This window comes from Plutella xylostella, chromosome 21, assembly GCF_932276165.1.
Source record: "Plutella xylostella chromosome 21, ilPluXylo3.1, whole genome shotgun sequence".
NCBI lineage: Eukaryota > Metazoa > Arthropoda > Insecta > Lepidoptera > Plutellidae > Plutella > Plutella xylostella.
Genome location: NC_064001.1, coordinates 97,390 through 120,785, shown reverse-complemented (window position 1 = coordinate 120,785; position 23,396 = coordinate 97,390). Strand labels below are relative to the sequence as shown.

The following is a 23,396-nucleotide window of genomic DNA, read 5'->3' as shown; positions in this document are numbered from 1 at the left end:
GAGTGGAAGCTGCCGTGAAAATAATCTGTTTCGTTTCCGCCATTTATATAAGGTTAGAGGAGTGCGTGAAATCTTCCGGCTGAATAACTGGAGCAGTGTCCGCCGCCCCCGCCCCCGCGCCCCGCGCCGCCGCCCTCAGCCCCGCGCCCGCCCGTGGCAGGTAATCGCTGCGCAATTTTACCGCTGCACATAAAATAGTTCCAATGATTCCACCGACTAAACGGAATATATCTTTATGCGAGCAATTACACGACAATAGCGGCGCGGAGCGGCGCCCGCCGGATAAAGGGAATCCGCAAATCCTTACAATATCCGATAGCGTAAAGAAATGCGCGAAATTAAATTCCGAAGCGTAGCCATTTGTAAAAAGTGGGGCTGAGAACCGCAGCCTCGCTCGCGGGATTACCGCGCGATCGATCTCACTCCGCGCGGCCCGAAACTTCTTGTATCGCATTATGCGAGACCACGGCCGCCCCATGACGTGACGTGAGGTGACGCGACACGACGTCAGCTGACAACTACACACGGCGACAGATGTCCCGCGACCATGCCCAGCCGCCCACACTCTCCCTGAAGACAAACTACGAAGTACTTACTACGAACCCAAAACATACTGGAACACATAATCCTACATAAAGGCAGAAAGAATGTGTCCTTATTGAAATTTGAATACATTACGCATTCGGTCCGAGGTGGCGCCAAACACGGAGTAGAAACAAGAGAAAAGGTCGCAAATATACATACATATTATATACAAAACGTGTGTGCATGATTCACGGAAAAGGACATCCCGTTTGACAATCACAAGTTTTATGTGTCGTAGCGAGGTAAAGAAAGGCATGAAACTCAGAAAATAATAAAAGCTTTTGCTTCGTGACCCATTTAACAACTTCAAGTTTTAGAGCGAAAAGGAAACATTTATTTGACACAAACAATAACACGAATAGAAAACGTGCTCAAAAACGTGTAATCACGGCATAATACCTATATATTTGATTTAGAACCGAGTATTTTTATATGGGGTACCCCAGGGCTATGAGCTAGGCCCTATGTTGTTGAATGTAAATGATAAGGAATTTAATTTTGCTATGGGCTAGGCCCTATGTTGTTGAATGTAAATGATAAGGAATTTAATTTTGCTAGCCATGGTATTTTGAAAATGGACCTAGTTACCTACCTAAAATTTTAGTCATTTTACGCGCCTTGACAAAATGTAATAAATGATCCACTTTTTACGTGAGGCACGGAGGATAGAGCGCCAAGTTATTAATACCGTCCGCATTATGTCACGGGAGCCTCCATATTAATCTTAAAAACATACTGAGCTATTATTTTTTGAAATTCTAATGTTCAGCTTATTAAAATTTTACCCTCATCCAGCATGCAGATAAAAGTGAATCTTCTGGATGAATGGGTATGCGTCCCCAGCACCCCTGCTGGTGAGTGCTGCGTGGGCCCGGGCGGCGGTCGGCCGGCGCGCGGTTCGGGGCGGAGTGCGGCCGGGCGGCGGCGGCGGCGCAGCTCCCCCCCCCCCCCCTGCTGCGGAGGATCGTTGCCGCGCGGGGGCAGTGCGCGCGCCGCGGGGGGGCGGGGGGGGCGGACGCCAGTGTCCCGGCCGCGCTCCGCCGCACGCACGTGTCGCCATGTGTCTCTGACGCGAGCGCCGATCGCGACCGCCGTACGACGTAACATTGTGCCAGGATCTGAACCGACGGATGTGTAGCTCGCTGTGAGCGTGTGATGTGAGTGAGTGGCGAGTGAGGAGTCGCCGGCTGCTGCGGGCCGGACCGGCCTCCGGGACTGAACCGAGGTGCGTCCGGCGCTGGCTTGCTAATTTGGTTATCTTAAGTGCCAAATATTTTTTTCTCACGCAGGTTTAAATATATTTAACTTCTATGATAAAAAAATAGCGTTTAAAAAACCAAAACAATGTTCTCCACGTGTACAAAATAAATAGTCGTGAAAAGCTCGCGAAAGTGTGTGACGAAAAGTTGCGGTGAGCGCGCTAATGCCCCGCCGGGGCTGGCCGCGGGGGCTGGCCGTGGGGGCTGGCCGGGCCGCGGCGGTCCGCGCGCGGACACTCGGCTCCTAGATGCGGTTTCTCTCTCTTTAACTTCTTTCTTGGCACCACCGTGGTGTAATACCTTTTTATATAATAAAACTTGTACGACGGTACAACATACTTAATTACTTGATTTGTATGACAAACCAAGTAATTAAGCATCTGATGACTGATGAGCAAAGCAATAGAGCTACAAACAAACACAATTTCCGAAATTGTTATAGTTATGAGAAGTGAAATCGAAACCACAAAGAGTCAAAGAAACGTTATTAAAACAAAACTTTTCTTGAAGGAAAAAAAAAAACATTCATTCAAACTTTGCAAATTCGAATCATACCCGTGCCGCGAACAATTTTAATGTTGGTATCCTTTCATGAGGCTAAGAGATTTTTAAGTCTCTTTGCCAAGTACATACTAATACTTACTTAGGTATTATACCTTATCCTATGAAACCTAATATTTCAGTAACTTTAATGAGTTATTGGAGTGACGGTGATCAAAAAGTTGCTTTGGCGGAAGTAGTTGTTGTAACCGCATTGAGTTCAAGTCGGTTCCTGGAGGGATCGCACCACAGCGGCCGTGGGTCAATGGGATTATTCCGGCTGAAGCGGCGCGATAAACTGCTTATAGCTCCACGTCATGGACTCCCATAAACCCCTCCACCGACCACTCCGGCCGCACTTCTGCTCCAAAAACAGAAAATGAATTACGTCGTTTCCCCGGAGGCCCCGATTTATTCTACAACATATGCCGTAATTCTCTTGAGCAGATCTTTTTTTTCACGTGATCCCAGACACTGATAAATTGAAGATGGTCTTTGGAGTTCTCTTGTCCCATTTGCTCGTTGAATTTTTTATTCTGGAGAGACGTTTTGTTGGGGTAAATGTCGGGTGTAGGCCGGCCGTGGCCGTCACCGCCGGAAGCGCCCGGGCCGGGCCCGCGGGACGTGATAAGCCGGTGATGGCGCCTCACTAGTTTATGGCGTGATTTTCCGCGCGCGATGCGATGTCCTTTATGCTGCGTTTATTTCATCCGCGGATACGTTTCATAAATCCCCGGAACGCGGGGCTCGCCGCTAATGCGAGTCGTCGCGGAGTGAAACTAGACGATTTGGACAGAATACTAAAGTGATTTTTCTCATTGAAATGATATAATAAAGATACATGATTTTAGGACTGGCATCTCTTTTTCTATCTCTGTTTACATTAAATTTACGAAAGCAAGATAATTATTGTCAAGGATTTTTGATAGCAAGCATACTTAGTTTAAAAGCATGAGTTCCTTTCAGGAAATTGCAAAGCGTTTAGTAAGAAAATTGGAAAATAGTTATGATATGGTAAAGGTTAATGATAAGTATTATAATACTTATATATGACCTATGTACTTGTTGGAACAAAAAACAAATTAGCTAATATAGTACCTACGTAATATTTTCAGTACCTACATTTATCCATCAAATGGAGACTAAAGTTCCCATTGAATGTTGATCGGCTACCCTGAATATTTGTAAAGAACTTCGAAGAGCCTGCGGTTGCGGACAGCCTAAACATTGAAATAATTGAATATACATGTTAAATTAAATTAGACCGTTTTTTTTGTTAAGGAAAAAAACATATTATTTTATACTTTATATCTATGTACTTAGTATGAAACTGAAAAGTTGTTGTTCTTGTTGTAAGTAAAGTAGGTAGAAGTAGTCGGCGCCCATTGTATAGCGTCCATTGTGCGGGGCTGGAGCCTGAAACTTTAAAACCTGCCTGTAAATTATTACCTGCCTAATTATTGAATTCTTGGAAGTTGTCAAACTTTTACGAATTCATATTCATTAAAATTCTAAAATAATTGTTGCTACGCCGCGGAATTTGAGCCCTAATTAATAGTTAGGAAACTTGTGAAAGAGGAAAACAAGTTTCAGGTAATATAAGTTCGTGAAAACGTCGCGCGAACATGCGAGTACCGAGTGATGCGAGCTTTAGTCGCAGGTGTTGTGTTCGCAACTTGCTGCTCGCACCTCGCACTTTGACTGTTCCTGCGCCTTGTCTAGGTTCCTCCTGAAAATACTCAGGTACTGAGAGGTAATATATCTTCAAGAAATGACAATAATGTCACAGATTAAAGTATTAGGTAACGTTTGCTAGCGACCTCCACTTCATTTAACTTTCATTTCCACGCCTCAGTTATGTAAAATGCAAGTAAGAAATTGGAACTCACAATAATTTTCAATTGGTAGTTCGATAGTTTGTTTGTTTGTTTAACGTGAAACAGTGTTGAGCAACAAAATTAATGCCGGTTTTTTTACTGACTTCGAAACAAGGAGCAGGTTCTCAATTCGTCTGTATGTATTCTAAAGCATTATGGCACCCACTTAAAAAAATATAGTAGTACTTGCTTAGGTATTTCTGTACTGTCACATAGTATGATTGCTAATCTCAAAATTAAATTACATTATAGTGATTTATTAATTGGTATTTGTTTTGAGTAGCAATATTAATTAGTTACAACATCCCTATTTATGTAATCTATTCTAACAAACTCATAATAATCATCACTAAATCGTCCATGCTGTATAAAGGCACATGATAATAACAAGGGCTTCTCCAAGGAGCGCCACAAAACTCTGTAGCTCAGTCCTCGGCCTTTTTTATCAACCACCCTACCAGATTCCTACTAAATAAGTTTACTTCTTTATTCTTTTATTCATTCACATCAGTAATTTTATATGAATAAACTAATAACCTAATAGCTATCGGGATTATGATGTGAGTATTAAATTACGCAGTGCTCAGTTATTAGCCCGACTCAGTGGCGATTATCGCTTAGTTAATTAATATTGTACCTCGTACACGCCGGGACATAGTGACTGACAGGCGACGCGATGTTAGAACATACTAGTGCATTCATTTGAGCATTCTTTTTTGCTATGCTGTTTCTATAAAATAATGTAGGGTAACGTAACGTACCTAGGGACATTTTCGACTACCCCAACTTTGAATGAAGCTATCGCAGCGTACAACTAAGATATTAATGTGAAATTTTCTTTATTCGGTAGGATATATAATCTATTATCACTAGTATTTGTGCTAAAGCTTTAGTGTGGCCAGATTTTATTAAATTAAGATAAAAGTAAAAATGCTTGTTTTGACCCAAGGTACGTTACACGTTTGTACCTTGGGACACTGTTTTCTATAGCTTTGTACTATGGAAAATGCGAACTTCTAAATAACGCCTTATATTATATCTCTGTTCTTATTGATTTACTGCATCTCTCTTCTGTCTAGTTTCACTCTGGCACTAATAAGAACAGAGATATAAGGCGTTATTTAGATGTTTGCATTTTCCATAGTACAAAGCCATAGGAAACAGTGTCCCAAGGTACAAATTTAATCGTGTCCCAAGGTACAAAAAAGCAATAATTAACCAAAATTTAAATATCTTTATTTTTAATTAATAGGAATCTTTCAGATAATTGCCATGTCATAAAATTACATAACTGAAAAGTTATACGTGACATCCATGTCTTTATTTTGAGCATGCCTCAATGAGATAAAGCAACACAAAAAACTATATAATCAAGGAAAGCATAGAACAACTAATAGCTATACTAACACATTTAATTAACCTCTCATTTTATACTGGAATATTCCCTGAAGTGTTAAAACTATCAATCGTAAGGCCTATCCACAAAAAGGGTAACAAAGAGGACATCGACAACTATCGCCAGATTACACTTATGCCTATATTATCCAAAGTCCTTGAAAAATGTATGTACAAGAGATTAATAGATTTCTGTATTAAATTCAATGTTATCAGTGGCGACCAGTACGGCTTCCAAAGACGAAAGTCCACGTCCTTGGCCATATACAATCTTACTAACCAAATTCTTAATAACCTCAATAGAAACCGTCTGACTACTGGCCTTTTCCTTGACTTATCAAGGGCATTTGATTTCGTTTCTCACAAAATTCTATTGGGAAAACTGGAAAAAATGGGAATTAGAGGCATTGCTCACAAATGGCTATCAACATACCTGACAGGACGACGACAACATGTGGTAATAAAAAAAATTGAAATCGAGGAAGAGAGGTCATATTCATCCGAACCTAGAATAAATAAATTCGGTGTACCCCAAGGCAGTATACTAGGGCCTATCTTGTTTTTACTTTATATCAATGATATCACCCAGTTACAAGACACAAATGTATCTTATTCGCTGACGATATTTCAATTATTGTGTCATCTGATAAATCCAATATGACATCCGATACATCTAATAATTCCACTATAAATGACCATGAAATTCAAATTAATAATACAATTAAAGATATTATACATTGGCTACAAATGAATAAAATCTAATTATATACAATTCCATAAATCAAAACATTCACAATATAATTTTCAATTAAATATTGACAGAATCAAAGAAGTATCGAATACTAAGTTTCTAGGTGTTATCTTAGACCAGGACTTAAACTGGAAACTGCACCTAGATAACCTATGCAATAGAGTGAATAGATTTGCCTACGCACTAAATAAAATAAAAACAATTACTAACAAGAAAACCGCTGTCATATCCTATCGTGCCTACGTGGAATCTATACTAAGATACGGGATCGTAATGTGGGGTAATAGTACGGACATCAAAAGAGTATTTGTTGCGCAAAAAAAATGTATCAGGGCTATATGTGGAGTCCCTGCCGATGAGTCATGCAAACCTCTGTTTGGGAGGCTTGGCTTGCTACCACTACCATCCCTTTACATATTTGAAATGAGTGTCTTTGTAATGCAACATAAATTCTTGTTCTTGAATGCTTACGATGTGAGAAATAGAGCCCAAAGAAATCCGCACAGACTGGTGTATAACGATGTACCTAAATCGGCTAAATATAGCAAAAGTTGTATTATTATGTGTGTCAAAATATTCAATAAGTTGCCGAATGAACTGAAATCCCTAAATATTAATATGTTCAAGAACAAATTGTATAAATGGCTAACAGAAAACAATTTCTATAGCCTACAAGAATTTTTAGAGTAGTTAATAATGTAAATATTAGTTTGTAAGTACCTACTCTAGAAATAATGATTTGCATGCTAATATAATTTGGCTAAACATGAGCACTTTTCGATAATATTGACATCTATGTAATACCATGTTTTACGCAAATAAATTATTCTATTCTATTCTATTCTATTCTATACAAAAGCTACTTTTGACTCCAAAAAACTCAATGCTGGTATGATCACGAGACTCACTAGTTTTGCCAAGCGAGTAAAATACTATGCCTAGGGTAGAATTTTAATGTGTTTATTTAGCCGGTTTTTAAAATACAATCAATGTCCCGAGGTACAAGCGTCCCAAGGTACGTTACGTTACCCTACCTATTATGTACCTACTTGACGAAGTATTTCATCGAAAAAAAGTTTATGGATAGGTACATGCTTTGATGAAGTTATACATACTTTTAGTGGTTGTCATTTATTTGCTTCGTAAGTTTGGAGTGACAAGGTTGTAACGCAGAATGGTTCCGCCGCGGAAGCACCATTGTGCACGGGTCGTCGATCAGAGCCTGACGAATCTATTCATCACCAAAATAGAAACGGCGTAGGTGCGTATTTGCTAGACAAGTGTGGTGTGTGTGTGTGTCGTTAACAGGATTTATACTCAAGATATAAGTAAATATTACATCGCTGTCAAGAACCGACTAGGTACATAATAACGAAAATTCCAGTAAAAATACACATTTCTGTTCCACATTGAAAATGACCGAATCAAATCATTTTGTAAGAAACTTACACGAAAGTGACAAATGGTAGTTTAATAGTGCGGTGTTGTGAGTAAAGTGAAAAGTGTAATGAATAATCGCACGGTGCGGGCCCCGTGATTATGTGACGTGACAAAAGTGTTGTGACACGACTTGTGCGTGACTTGTGAGTGATTCTTGCGTGACTGAAGAAAGTTTGTAAATGTGAGATATAGTTTTGAAAATTTATTTTAGTACAATTCGTAAAATGGCATCGGAGAGATAATTAAGGAAAAGTTTTTAATTGGGAACCCATTTTGATACAATTGAAATAAAAATGCACTTTATTAAATAACAATTATTATTGAATATGCTATGAGGTAAATAATATATAATAAACCCTCTGAATAAAGCAATCGACTATACCTAAATTGTAGATATTTCAGGAAATGACTATGACTTATTTTTGTAGGTGTGAATGTATTTATTTTATTACTCTACAATGGTGCATTAATGTACGTATGCATATTATATTTATAATATTCAACCATCAATCTTTGTCATAAAATCTAGCATTGTTTATAATACTGTCGGACGGCCACATCACATCACGTCAGTCGGCGGGAGGTGGCCTAATTAATGAAGCATAGTGACCTGCTTCTGTAGCTGGTAGATCATGTCACAATATATATGCCACTTTTATACAAGCTCCTATTCTGATACTGATAACAAAAGGAACACAATATAAGTAGGTAAAAAGTAAGTAGATTTTGATAGGGAGGTATTTCCAATACCATGTATTTTATACATGAAGCTCAGATAAGTGAATACTCTAGTAGTTTGGTCCATTACAAATTATAGTAATATAAATATATATTCGTTATTGTATCTATACGTGTAGTACAATTATTCTACTGTCATACGAGTATACTGAAGTTTGAATTGCGGCACTTGTTTTCTTGTTACTAAAATGATCAATGCCAACATTAAAAACTACCATTAATTTAATTCCCATGACCGTATATTATGAAATCAATATAAATTACTTATAGTTATATAATAGTGTCGGATAATACATTAAAGTTATGTAGTTATTTGTCTATTACTGCAGGTAAATTATACTTAGAATTTATAAAAATAATTGTGTAGTTACCTACCTACATAAATTTAAACTTCAGGAACAAATGTTTATGAATGAATGCATGGCGACCTGAGATGCGACTGTGTCACAGTAACTCTACACTCAACAGGTGAGTGTGTAATCCGACACCGCCATCGCCAAGTGAAATAATCCCATTTAAACAATCAACTATTATAATTATACCTACCTACAAGAATTACGGGTATCTAAGCTGGCAACGTCCTCGCAAATAATATAAATAACTAACATCACTTAAGCTATTGAGAAACATAGCACATTGAGAAAAAACTTTATGATTAAAAAAATAGTAAGCAATCCATTATATTATTTTTTCTCATATTATGTATATTGTAAATTATTGCATATTAAATCGTTGTTATATAAGCACTATATTATACTTTAAAAACCTTATTGAAATTAGTGTAAACCTCTTGATGGGTTTTTGAATGTCGTTGGGTTAAACTGAAAACAATGTACTTACCTACGTAGGAAAATACAGAAAAACACTTAATGGCTAGTTAATTACAATACAAAGTTCTGTTTGCTTAAACGACTAATAGTTTCCTTCCCTGAATTGGCCGATACCGATCTGACCGTGAACCGGCGCCTGAAGTTTTCAGAATCGTTTACTGAAACCACGTGAAGTGGGCGCGACCGTGCGTGGGGGAATGTGAGGCAGTGAGAGTAGGCAATGAGTGCGGGCTGGTGCGGGCAGCAAGCTAGTGCTAGTAAATATGGGACCTGTGAAAGTTAATGTCTTAATGATAAAATGTATTGTTTTCCATTAAGTGCATTCATCGTGCATACTATTAAAAAGCACATTTTATTTAATTGAATGATGTAGAGTAGGGTAAAACACCCAGTAACTGACCATGTGCCAGTAACTGACCACCTTCGTCTTCAACTCCGATAAATAAGAAATATAGCCAAGCAGGGCCATCTAGTGAACATCCAGTCTGTTTTGTGGTTCATTGAGAGCATTACTGATACAAAAGATTTTGCCAGCCGCCAACAGATGGATAGTGAGCGATCGAAAAAGTTCAGTTGGCGCGCGAAGCGAGTAAATTGCAGTTGTGACTAACGTATTTGTTAAGGTAAGTGAATTTTTTGATCGTAAATTTTACCATAAAAAAAATTGAAATCAATGAAAGAAAAAAATATACCATATAGATTTAATTACAAAGATTACGTTTTTAATAAGATTCAGCTTGTTATTTCCCGTTTGATTGTTTTTAATGGGGTGGACAGTTACTGGACGACAAAACAGCGATTTTCCAATAACTGACCACCTATGTCGGTTATTGGGATTATTGGGTGAAGCTGAATTTAGGCAATATAAGAACGTAATATTAAAGCTCATATGTGCCATTTTCTTGTGTCAAAATATGAGCATTCTATCTTCACTCCTTCCATTTACTGACATAGGTGGTCAGTTATTGGGTAAATTGGTGGTCAGTTACTGGTATTATTATATATGACATATTTTTACAGCTTTCAGCGAGATGAAGGAGCGCCAAGATAGCAAAAAAGTATAGAAAACGCAATTCCACTTGTCTGAGACAAACTAGGATCAACAAGACATTCCAAAATAATTCAGGGTGACATGCAAGCACCTTTTAAAATATAGAGAATTCAAACACAAAGTCCAAGTTAGTTCCAGATTCGGTATTAGCTGATGAGGAAGATAAAAACGCTAGTGGAGCATACTGTCAGCCTAGGATAATGTGGATTCTCCAGGATAAAGACAGATGTCAGCATTTTTCCTTAAAGATAATCCTTGGAGCAGTCCCTTCAAGAATGCAAGACCAGGAGACAAATGGCTTTCACCATCTCACTCTATGAAAAGATACTCAAATGCTATCTTCAGAACAGCTGAAGGCGTACCTAACCAATGCCAGGGCTTGTGAACCAGATGAAATAGGTTCCCCGAACACAAAAGCACTTGGCGAAAAAGACCTCAATGACGCTATTAATGACCCAACCCGAATATACGTTACCGACGAAACGCGCCTCCACATTTGTCCAAAGGCAGGCAAAGCCACTTCAGCAAAATAGGAAAAAGAAAGCATCACTACAATGCTAGCACCCTCAGCCGGTGCACCAACACGCCCTTCAATGGCATTATGAACGGCCAACGGATTTCAAACAGAACGGTAAAATTGTCTCTCAAGAAATGGGGCATTCTTCGATAAGTTGTTACCACGACCAACACCCCAGCCATTTGGAACCGATACCACAACTATCCTGAATCCACTAGCAACGCTATACCATCATTGGCGGACACATTAGTCCAGCAGCGGAAAAAGCAGAAAGTACAGCGATGTTCTGCTTCAGTGACACCTCTTCAACGAGGCAAAGGTTCCCTGTCCCCCTTGCAGAAATGACTACTCCTGTCTTTGGCCAAATACTTACCTACGAAAGCACGTTTCAACAGCATCATAAATATTTTAGTTGAATCCTCAATAAAGTCATTGAAATCCCGTTTGTCGAGGCATCCATCTAAGTATCCTGAAAAACTAAACCCCAATATCTGATTCGGTCATACAAGGGCTAGCCTCAATGACGCTTTCAGCTGCACTGAAAGTCTTTGGGTGGGGTTTCAGCAATAATGAAAAACATCTGTCTCTGGTCCTACATCCCTGAAAGGACCGGCGAGAAAGGGCCTACTTTTCCGGCGGGGAATTTATGTTTTCCCAGGCCGACAATACAATGATTCGCCACGATTCCTCCTCATCAGTTGATACCGAATATGGAAAAGACCCGCTTTAGCGCTTGGATTCGCTAGTTTATATTTAAGGAAATCTCGTTTCTGGCACCATGAATACTTCATGGGCCTGTTCCACTGATCCTGGCTTATTCCGGACAAACAAAATCGCCCTTTCTATGACTTATCTGAAGGTACTATATTGGGGCCTCTTAATCTCCTCCCTGAAAGCTGTAAATTTAAAATGCGTGTTCACTATGTGCATGTGTGTTTATTCCTTTGTTTTAAGTATTTAATAAAAATGCATAAACATGTGTTTTTAATAAATAAATGGTTGATTATTAGGATAAAATATCATTTAAATTATACATTAAGCTGATGAATTAATTTAATGAACTTTTCAGTTAAGAAACCTTGAGCAAAAGTGATGTGTCACACATTAAAAGAGACCAGAGGATCGGTACTATTACATGAAGTAATCAAATAAATAAATAATAATAAGATTTAATGATGATTCAATTTTTAAACCATTTTAAATTGGTGGTCAGTTACTGGCATTGAGTGTGGTCAGTTACTAGGTTTTAGTGGTCAGTTACTGGGAAAATCACTACTTTTTTTTTGAAAAAATATATAAAAAAATGAGAAGCTTCTACATGTTTGCTATTTACTTAGGAATATAGCTCTGTTATTCTAGATTTTAAAACAAAAATCGGATTTAATAAGCGATAAGAATTGAGCCCTCTACAGACAAATTACTGGAACAACTCCCTTAAGGTGGTCAGTTACTGGGTGTTTTGCCCTATTTTAAAATATGATTTCATAATGATCGAATTGTTAAAGAAATATGTAAACGACACTTAATTTAGACAGGTTAAATTGAAAAAATATGCTAGCAAGTTATGCTTTAAAAATTAACAATGACCACGATGAAGCGTGTCGAATGTCGATTTCTCATGTACTCAGATCCGTATTTAAATATGAAAGTGATTTGCACGATTGTGTAGACATGTATGTGAAATATTGAAGCAGATCCCCACACCTGTCCGGAGTTCGCGCAATAAAACGTAACGCCTTCTTTAGTGTCGTTATGGAATTTCCTCGAAGAGCTTTATCTCCGCCGAAGTAACAACAATCCACGAACGTTATAGTGAAACGTTGAGGATATACCGATAAAGACTTTCAGGGAATGTTGAGATGTTTTGCTTTTTGTGTGAGTTTTTAAATGTGATAATCGAGTAATTCATATTTATTTATACGTCTTCCTCTTCTTCTTAGCGTAAGGTGTGATTGGATTAGCTATAGCTATTGAGATCAGTAGTCAGAGGTTGACAGCGCAGGATTTACCAGAAGTACCTATATTTTTTTTATACTAACACTAGACCTCGTCTAGGATTGCCACCGATACTCTGTTCGACAATTGTAACTTAAATCATAAATTATTAACGTATAGAATCAACTTTGTATATACATTTCACTTACTTTACCAAGTAGTAACTAACAAGGCAAATAAGAAATAAGAAACATCAAAAGTGTTTATTTAAAGCTGCGTGATACTTCAGCAGGAGTCGGTGTCGACGAGTGTGCCGCCGGTGACACGCGTCACGTGTCACTCAGAGTGTGTGTGTGTGTGTGTGCGCGTGTGGTGTGTGTGTGTGAAAGAAGACAGACATGTTAATTAAACAGATGGTTTCAAGAAATCGTTATTGTAAAGCTTTTGATCTGAATCCTTTGAAGTGGTCCCTGCACGTTTGAAGTTATCTTTTCCTGAATATCCTTCATAGTTGCGAAGTTTATTCGAATGCATTCCTAGAAATGCATTTGCAGTGTTTGTGTAAAATTCAGCGAAATATTTTCTCAAACTATCAAAAGTTCCAAAGCTCTTAAGTCAAATGTTTGCAGTAAACGAGCTTTAAGAAGCTTTTAAGCTGTCGAAGAATTACAAAGTGTTTAATAGTTGTGAGCTTTCCGCAGTTTGTTCCATCGATCACGGACTCGCCGGCAACGGGACGGCGGCGGAAAGCTTTTAAACGTGAATACGCGACACGGCACATGACTCATCACTCGCAACAACTTGCTATTTCTTTAAAATCATGTAAAATTTAAAATATGTTAAGGTATGTTCATTTTAATGTACACTGGGTTTCTGGGGTAAATGGCTGCTTCTAATTGTAGAATAATAATATAATATCGTGCGCCCTAATCTTTGTCCATTTTAATATGTATATCATTCAGGACTTACACTTTCAATAATAAAATTAACGGTACGTGATGAAAATGATGACCGGATGGCGCAGTGATTAGTGACTCTGACTGCTGTGTTGAATATTTGTGTAATGCAACATTTCCAATCCTACTGTTAAGCGTGGAGATTATGACAATATCTCTCGATTCTTGGAGGAGTCCAATGCCTGCAGTGGATTCTAACTGTTTGATCGTTTTGAAACTTTCATTTCTAAATGTGCCAAATGGTACAATTTTCGCAAGAATTGCGCTACATCTGCGCCACTCCTATAGTTTGAATCAATGAATATTTGTGAAGTCTCAGGTGTGAATGCTGACTTATGGCTCAGGGAACATAGTATTTAACAAAAAAAACTTGGCATTATAAAATACTGAAGTTGCATAGAACTTTATGAATTACAATACCATTATTTTAGTATCGTGAATATTTTCTACCATGTCTCTGGCCGACCCTTGCGAGGTCTGCAGCGGCGACTCAGCACAACATCACTTTGAGATCCTTCTAAAAACAAACGCAGGCGTCCCGTCCCGCTCGCCCTCGCGGGCCCGGCTATGTGCGTCCCGCTCCCGTGCTGCTCGAGTGAAATCAATGAAGGCACAGGCGAGGAGGTCCATTGTGGCCGCGCACAGCCGGCGAGGACCCTCCACCTCACGCGCAAATTGAAGTGGGATTAAAAATTGATTGAAGATTCTTTAATGGATTCTGACAATAGGGAATATGCAAGAGGTTCAAATAAAGGTCAAATATTATTTATAATAAACTTTGTTATTTCATAACTACGCCTCCATCATTATTTTTGATTATAATTTATTTTTGAGCAAGTAAATGAAGTTGAAAAGTACAAATAAACTTCGGTAAATTCTAACTTCAGAAAAACGTCACCCGTTTTCTTAGGGCGGATGTGACGTCAAAATTCTTTAAATATCAATCTCAGAATAATAACTTCTTTGCGTTTACGGCGGAAGTTAAATAAATGTCAAGTGTAAACAAAGAAATGTTAATGTCACCGAGTGTTTGTGATGCTCGTTGTGATCAGATACGATGGATCACATAAAAATACTTCCAATAGATTCTAGCCTCCTATAACCTTTCCACTTCTTGTTTGATATGCTTGTTTGTTTGCAAAGTTTAGGACTTTTTATATTTTTTGTTGGTAGTGTATGGGCTGCCACTAGTTGTTCTTTTGTAATGAGGCGTAAACAGCCATTCGCTAGTCAACGAGCCACTCAAATATGCTCCATATTGCAACACAATAAAATTACATTTGTATTGTAAGTATTATGACATGAACATGACACAATTTGCTCTTTCTACTTTTAGGTTATAATGGCAGTCGTTAGTAGGTATATTTCAAAAGTTGTTATTTTTTCGAAATTAAGTTATGGAAGAATTCTCGTAATCAGAAGAACTGGACACATTAAATTTATTACGCAGTATACACGAGTAAACTGTGGCCAGCTGCGGAAAGGTTTTTATTATAAATAAAAGATAATATGTATGTTATACGTTATTATTTTTGTAGAATTAAATTCGGGGATAATCATGTAGCATGTGAAAGAAAACATCGTGAGGAAACCTCAATATTTAGATTAAGCACATTTAGATATGTGAACCCACCAATCCGCAGTGGACCAGCGTGGTGGGAAATGGTCCAAGCTTAGGAAGGGGGTTATGACCTTTGAGATATGCACAATGGTTCCATTCAAGAGAGCCAAGTGCAGGTTCTTACTCCCCCACAGATAATAGAATAGAATGACCCACTAACCCTAGCCTCTCTTACTGAGAACCAAAGTTACAGTAAGTACTTACATACAATACAAATATTACTTTATATTCATATTACCATAATAGCGTAATATTGTGTACAAAGGTCCTCTGGTTTGCGCGCTCCCATTTCAAAAGAGCTACTAGCAGCTATTTACTAGCTCCCATTACAAAACAGCCACTGGTCACACTTTATTACCATTACAAAACAGCCACTGATCACACTTTATACACTTCCTTTTTCGTTTGTTACCATGACAACATTGGTTTGTTGAAAATACAAAAGTACTCTGTGATTACTTGATTAGGTAAAAAATCTATGCCGACATGCCGACTGATGGTACTCATTATTCTGAGCCTTGAAATTAAAAGATTATGACGTCACACCAGCCCGCCATCCTGACGGGAATTTCAAAGTGGTCGTGATGGTTGTAATTTTTTAACTTTCTTTAAAATACCTTAAATTACTTATTTTGGCGTTGAATTTTATTTTACTATAATAAAGTGATGTAAAACTATCCAATAAAAGTATTAAAAAAAATTATGCATATTCCCTATTTGTACAAATCTACGTAAATGCGGGGGTAAAATTATTGATTAAAGATATTCAAAGATATCAATCGTACGTTTTAAATAAGAATAAAACTAATAGTAATAAAGCTAGATCTAACTTACAAACTGTAGGTACTTGCATACCTGTACGAGTAATGTAAATAAAATGCTAAATTTGCAACGTTAAAACTGAAGCTGGTGAATGTGAAATACAAATAGGATTCTAATATCATTTCATTTTATTCCGAGCTGAAAGCCAGCTCTCTCGTATAATTGATTAAGCTCAATGCAATTTAAAGATTTATGCAAGTAACAATATAAAACGCAAATATAGCGCATTTCCATGTCGGCTGGCTAATCCTGTTCATCGGAGTAAGGTTTTAAGCAGATTATTTTTCTTACAGAAAAGTGGAACAACGATATTATGAGAGAGCCATTGTTTACTTTATTTAGGCCAAAACAAAATGTTTAGTTGGAGGGTCTTGTCAATAATGAGCTTAGGAGAAAGTTGTTGGAACAATGTTCCGAGGCACAATGGCTTCGCCGGCCACAGCCGCGCTGCCCCGCGCCACCCCACACCGCCCCACCTGGCCCCGCATTGCCCCACATTGCCCCGTGCCACGCCGCGGTGACGCGTCACTTCGCCACAAGTTTGCTCTGTGATTTGTCGATGTGTTCGCGCCACTTGTTTGTTCGTACATTGTTGATGGCTTCAGCACACAACACAAGTGGCGCGCAATACGATTCTACCGCCGGCTTTCAATTTTGATCAACCATAAATGCTTGCTAAATCTTAACCCTCTTAACAGAGAGAGATTTAGATTCAGGTTAATTTATATTAATTTTATCTGAATCCATTTCATTTAGTAGTAATACAATTATAACAAAACACCGTTGCACCGTACAGAGTTTTATTTAGCCAACAAAGTGACGTGACGGCGGTGGCGGTTCAGTTACACCAGCGGGGAAATAGGCTCGATTCCGGGAGGCTGTCGATCGAAAAGAAATAAAGTAAATATTCATGAGGTACCTCTGTTGCCGCCGCGGCACAACTGCTCATCAGTATTCCGATGGAGTAGCGGCCGCGCTGCACCGGGGGACTCGCGAGCGACTCACAGCTCATACAATAAATGCAATAAGCTTGATGAACTTTTATATGTTACAAATATAGACTATATTTGTTTTAAGTTGTTATTGTCGCAGTCAAAATTAGTGAACTTGAGACTGCAAGTCTTTTACTTATACCACTTTACCCTTATTATATTTTTGATGGGATAGTATTTATTTATCCCACACGAGTGCGTCGGGCCCCGTGTGCCTCCACCGCCGCCGCCGCCGCCGCCGCCGCTAATACAGCACTTTGTGAAAATGGCCAATTTGTCCTCGCATAAGGGTTGTTACAGTTTTTCTGTTTTCATATTCGTGTCGTGCGGGCAATTTGCACAAATTGTAGAAATATGTGAAATAACTACGTTGACTATTTGAATATACTCGTAGTACCTACCTACAAGGGTTTTATGAGAATGTTTTAATGACTTATTCACGTATTGTAGTGATTATTAAACACACATTTATTCTTATTTACCGCTTTACTATATAAAATAGTCCATAATCCTTAATATTTCACTCTATCTACTAACGTATAGGCACTTTAAGACCTTTTGAACAACAACTGACTTTGCTACGCCACCTTGTCGTAGTACTTACATAGCTACGCCAGCGCTACGCCGCGTCGTAGCTCGTAGCGCTACGCCGCAGCCTATAGCGTTTTGGACAAGTATAAGGTACACGCAGCTATATAAAATAAAATAAAGTGTTATTTCGAAGTAAGAAAATATTTGATTTATTTAAAAATAAACATGTTTTTACGTGTTATTATATGCCTATGCAATTCCGAAACTGTATAGTAGATACTGAAGATAAAGATAAAAAACTAATTAAAGACTTTTTTATCTTTATCTTCAGTATCTACTATACAGTTTCGGAATTGTATAGGCATGACAATTCATACTGTATTTCAATATTTATTACAAATTCATCCGGAATATTAATTGTGATTCAGCAACAAAATAATTATCTACAATAATAAAAATGCATAGAAATAGTTTCGTAAGCCAAAGAAGGCTCAACCTGAAATAAAAAGGTATTTTAATAACAATCAGAACCGGCTCAGTCCGAGCGCTGTGGCTGACGGCTGGAATAAAGATGCATAAATAATTAGCCGCTCTGTCTCGGAGGCTTCTGCGGTGGAAACGTTACAAACACAGCCTTGTGTTTCTACCTCAAATACTCCTTAGTTATTGCTAGAGAATGTTGTTACATAAATATATTATATTATAGGTGGGGCTGCAAGTATCTAGTATCTAGCTTACTTGAATTGAATATTTTATTCATTGCATATCCCCAAAGTTTTAACTCCCTTTCTAAGCTTGGTCCATTTCCCACCACACTGGTCCACTCCATATTGGCAGGTTCACACATTTAGATGAGACAAGCCATATTTTATAATATTTGTTACTTTAATCTAAGGTATCTTTAAGTATTTCATAGAATGGTGAGGGAAATTCACCCATCTAAAAATATTACAATGAAATGCTACGTTTGTATGGAACCGCCGGGAGGAGCACATTGAGCCGCTGTGCTTGTTCCGGGTTCTATAAATTATAGCAAAACACGAATTTATCCGCAAGCGCCACGACTGAAATCCACTTCTATATTGGAGGCATAGAGGCTAAACTCGGGTGGCTTCACCTCGACTACCGCGTCACGTAGATTGAGAAACTTGTGTTTCGTGCGAGTTCCCGTGAACTTATGTACCGATGTCCGTGTGTATGTGTTGTATCTTCCGTCTCTCTCTGGCGCATGGTTGTGTCTCGCTCTTGCAGAAATACTTCCGCTAATTGTACAAAATGTAGAGAACTGATAAATCAGGGTTTTCATTTAGCCTGTGCAGTCGCAAGTAAGTACTATCATTAGGATATTACTATCATTAGGCATTGTTACTATGGATGTGAATCTGAAATAAAACTATTTTATTTTATTACACAAATTTTGCGTTCATTTATCATATTCAAACAAGACTCGCCAATTTGTTCATATAATGAATTTATTGAGCCCTTAAACTTGTATCTTGTCGTAACACATGGAAGTATTTTGAATGGAATATCTAAAACTACATAATATAATGCACTATACTGTAATACGAATATCTTTGAACTACACGTTCCATATTGACCGAGTTTTACATAGCTGTTTTATATACCAATCTATTCATATGGAACCAGTGTTATGAAGGAAATTCCGCTGAGCATTTCACAAAATACGGAATATCGTGAATAATAAATATCCGAACATTCAGGCGGCGGCTCCTGCACCGTGCAAAATCAAACTCGCTATTTATTCATGAAGTACAGTCCGCCGCAAGCTGCACTCCTGCTGTCGGCTCCTTCCCGACTGTAATTAAGACATCACTACAGGCTACTTACTCCATGAATAGTCACAAACAATTTACTAGATGTGTTCGCATTAGAGCGGCCATTACCCGCCCGGCGGAGCGCACGTCACGCCACATCCACTCACAGCTCTTTACGACACAACCAAGTTACAGAGCTATTTATCGATCTATAACATCCGCAAGTACCTACACCACGCTGCGACAGAAACGAGCAGGAACATGTAATCATAATTGAAATTCCAACTGTTTGATTATTCATGACTCTGGACGGAATCGTTCCGCTACAAAGCCGGGCATGTTCAGTTGTTAGTCATTAGGATTTATTCTTCTGCCGGCGCTCGTAGAGGGAACGACTCGCTCGGACAAATAGTCCACAATCAGCGGGAATGGGTAAAAACACAATTTTCTTGTTGAAAAAGATCATTTGTTCAGCTCCGAAGTGCTCGCATCGCCGTTACGAGCGTGGAATGCTCTAGACTGAGCACAATGTGTCGAGTTGAGAACTCTGAAGCTGCAGACAGTCGGGACCACGGCGACTCTGCATATTGCTAAACTTTTATGACATGAAAGGATGAATTTTTAAACCGTCAGAAGTACTCTTTCGAAGATAGCTTATTACATATATCTTAATGTATTTTCTTGATTGATTTATTGGCAGCTACCGCACTTCGTTTTAAATTTTAAAAGACCACAATGAATTTTAATGAACCAATCACCAGTTCCTTTTACTTAGGGGCGTATAGGTCTTCAGAATTTCGAAATTATTCTGCTGCATGCATAGTAATTCCTCAAAAACTGTTCTTACTCGAATCAAAGTAGTATCAAGGACTCTATCACCTCACAGTAGAGACAGTGATGGGGTGAGCCGGCGGGTGAGTCCCGGCCGCGGTATCGCGCTGATCTAAATGAGTTCCGCCGAGACCCCGCGCCGCCGCCGCCGCCGGACAGCCACGGGAAATTAAACACTGGCTAATGTGCTCATTGTTCCAGCACCTTGGGAATACCTCTACCTTTCCTTAGATTTGGAGTTCCGTAAGTAGCTATAACGTGCCGCTGCGATTATGACAAAGCGATCAATATCGGTCCGTCTGTCTATCAGTGGATCGTCTTTCATTGATTGTTATAGGCTGACACTTTTTTATTCACTGGCAGCCTGCCCATTTTATTTTGTTTAAACTAACAAACAATGAAGGTATTGAATTGCACAGTAGTCATTTTATTTCAACTGCGTAAAATATATTTCTATGAAATAAATGTACAATTCATACAAACATACAATAAATAATATGTGCAATGTTTGTATTTGCTTTTCAATTTATTAAACAGTTTTTTTCCTTAAAGCAAATTAAGTATCGTTAAAAAACATAACAGCGTGACACAAATGTGAGCCAGTAACGGCGGGTGATGGATGGTGGCGCTAAGGGGAAAATTATAATAGTTTTTTATGAACGTTTACAGTTCCTAATTGCATTACACGCCGCCGCCAGCGCCGCCACGACCGCGCGGCGGCGCCGGGAACTAGAACTGCACTGAAGCACGTGAAGTACCGAGATTCATTACCATATACTTTGCGGTGAGATCCAGGCCAATCTACTCCCTCTCCTATTACAACCTCATAAATCACAAAATGCAATGTTCCGCGACTCTTAAAAAGAGCTTAAGGCGAAGAAAATATAATTTCTTTGAGTTGCGAGATATTTATGATGATTAAGTTAGGCGTCCAATTTAGCTGAATACCGCCGCCGACCTATTATCACTTTTATTGGACGTAATCTTTGTTACTTCTAACATTTTGACGCTTGAGGGGGATGAATTGTGTTCAACTTCTCGTTTGTGATGTGAAAAGTTTGAGTAGACTCATGTGTCTGTCGGTGGGGATTAAAGTAACACTTGAAGTGAACAATTATGTTACAAATTAGTTATATTATGTAAGTATGTGCCTTTTGCCATTGGCACTGATACTACTTTATATGTAAATAAAAAACGCTTATGCCAGCCATGCGGTGGCTGACATTGCAACGACTAAAAATGATATACCTTCATAATAACCTTATTATGACGATTACAGCCCCTGACAAAAGTACTAGATACCAACAAATAGGACAAAGGCCTAGAACCGAGTGTTATGTTGTGGTACTCCTTGCAATAGGCCTATGTCCAGCAGTGAATGATTACTGATAATGATGATGAAATAGATTTAATGACCAATCAACATCTTTTTAACCTAAAATTAGAAAGAAAATGGTAGTGTAAAGTTTGCGTGAGCTTGAAAACCATTAGTAGTTTTGAAGCATAAAGCGTGTAATGGAGTGAGTCGCCGCGAAGTTGTCCCGTGGTCGCGACAACAGATCCCAATTCACGACTCAACTTCCCAACAACACGACATTGTCTCAGCCGGGGCAGGTGCGACCGCGGCCGAGTTGCCCCGCGGACACAGAGCTTAGATTCTCATGCCACTATTACAGTTGTGCGACCATTGAGCAACCGTAAAATGGATTCATTCCCACAAATGTCTAAGAACCGTTTTTTGAAACTCGACGCTCTCAACAGACTTCCGATCATCAAGTACTGAATACAAGTACTCTATATAAACGGTTTTTAACGGAACTCAAACATAAGACAGTTTGCGACTTGTTTTCGACTGTCTTTTAAAGAGAAGACTAGACTCTCAGGACGTGCCCAGGCCGCCCAGTTGCCTACTGCGGGCATTGTGTACAAACAGCCGCGGCCGCGCGCCGCACACTCGATATTAGACCTGCTTTATTTATTCATCATGTTATTTGACACGTGAACTTTGTTCGGAAACTTGTTAAAGTGTCGTTATTTGTCAAAGTTATTCCACTTTTAGGTTTTCCTTCTGCGAATCAGCGATGTTGAATTGGTGACGTTAAACCAATTTTTAACCGTGATAATTTAAATAATGATAATAAAGCTTTTGTTGTTCCATGAAAGATTCTTGTATTTAAAATATTTCACAAAAAATTACATGTTATTTGATTCCATAACTGAGAGCTTGTTCCATTCTCTTGTGCGAAACAAGACTGTTTTTGAAAGTCGCATAAGTACCATTCCTTTTCAATGCTGAGAATACGTGAAACAAATGAAGGAAAACAAAAAGCGAAGACAGTAGCAGGTACATTGTACCCAGATGTGAGGTACTGCGGTTCAGAGGGGTCACTCTATATGATGAAACACTAAGTTTCGGAGCGCTGCTGCGCGAGCCACGATTCTGTATCATTGTATTGAACGTGCCGATTGCACGACAGCTCTCGTTCGTTTGTTTTTCGTCAATGTAGAGTAACCTCCCAGTTGCGTCGTGCAGGCTCATTGTTGCCCGACCGCCGCCGCCGCCGCCGCGGAGCCGGGCCCCATTCCGCAGAGACGTCTAATCCTCGCAACATGAAACTATAACCTTATATAAACGCTCCCATTCTTCTCTCTTACTCACTATAAATGGCGTGTTTCCGCTAAGAATCAACCTTTTTACCGTGATATCTTTAGTTATAAAAAGAGAGTTACTTCATTGTCTCATATTTCATTTTATCCTTCAACAAAGAGGGATTTATAGAAACTTAATACGGCAGAATGGTCGAGGTCGGGCTCTAGTGAGATGGATCACGGCGGCAGCGGTGATACAAGCTCTGTTTTGCTTTCATATGATTATTAGACATTTTTGAGTCTACAACGTACATAATATTTACAAAATTTCACACATGCCAGGTCTAATCTACCTTCG

At 38.8% G+C, this 23,396-nt stretch overlaps 1 protein-coding gene across 1 annotated transcript in view; it reads left to right on the top strand.

Annotated features, from left to right (window-relative positions):
• The first annotated feature begins 1,596 nt into the window (after positions 1–1,596).
• Positions 1,597–23,396, top strand: part of LOC119693133 (neurotrimin) — a 51,107-nt gene continuing 29,307 nt past the window's right edge. Inside the window, exon 1 of the mRNA XM_048628619.1 lies at positions 1,597–1,810. The gene's annotated coding sequence lies outside the window, so the exon portion shown is untranslated. The remainder of the gene's footprint in view (positions 1,811–23,396) is intronic.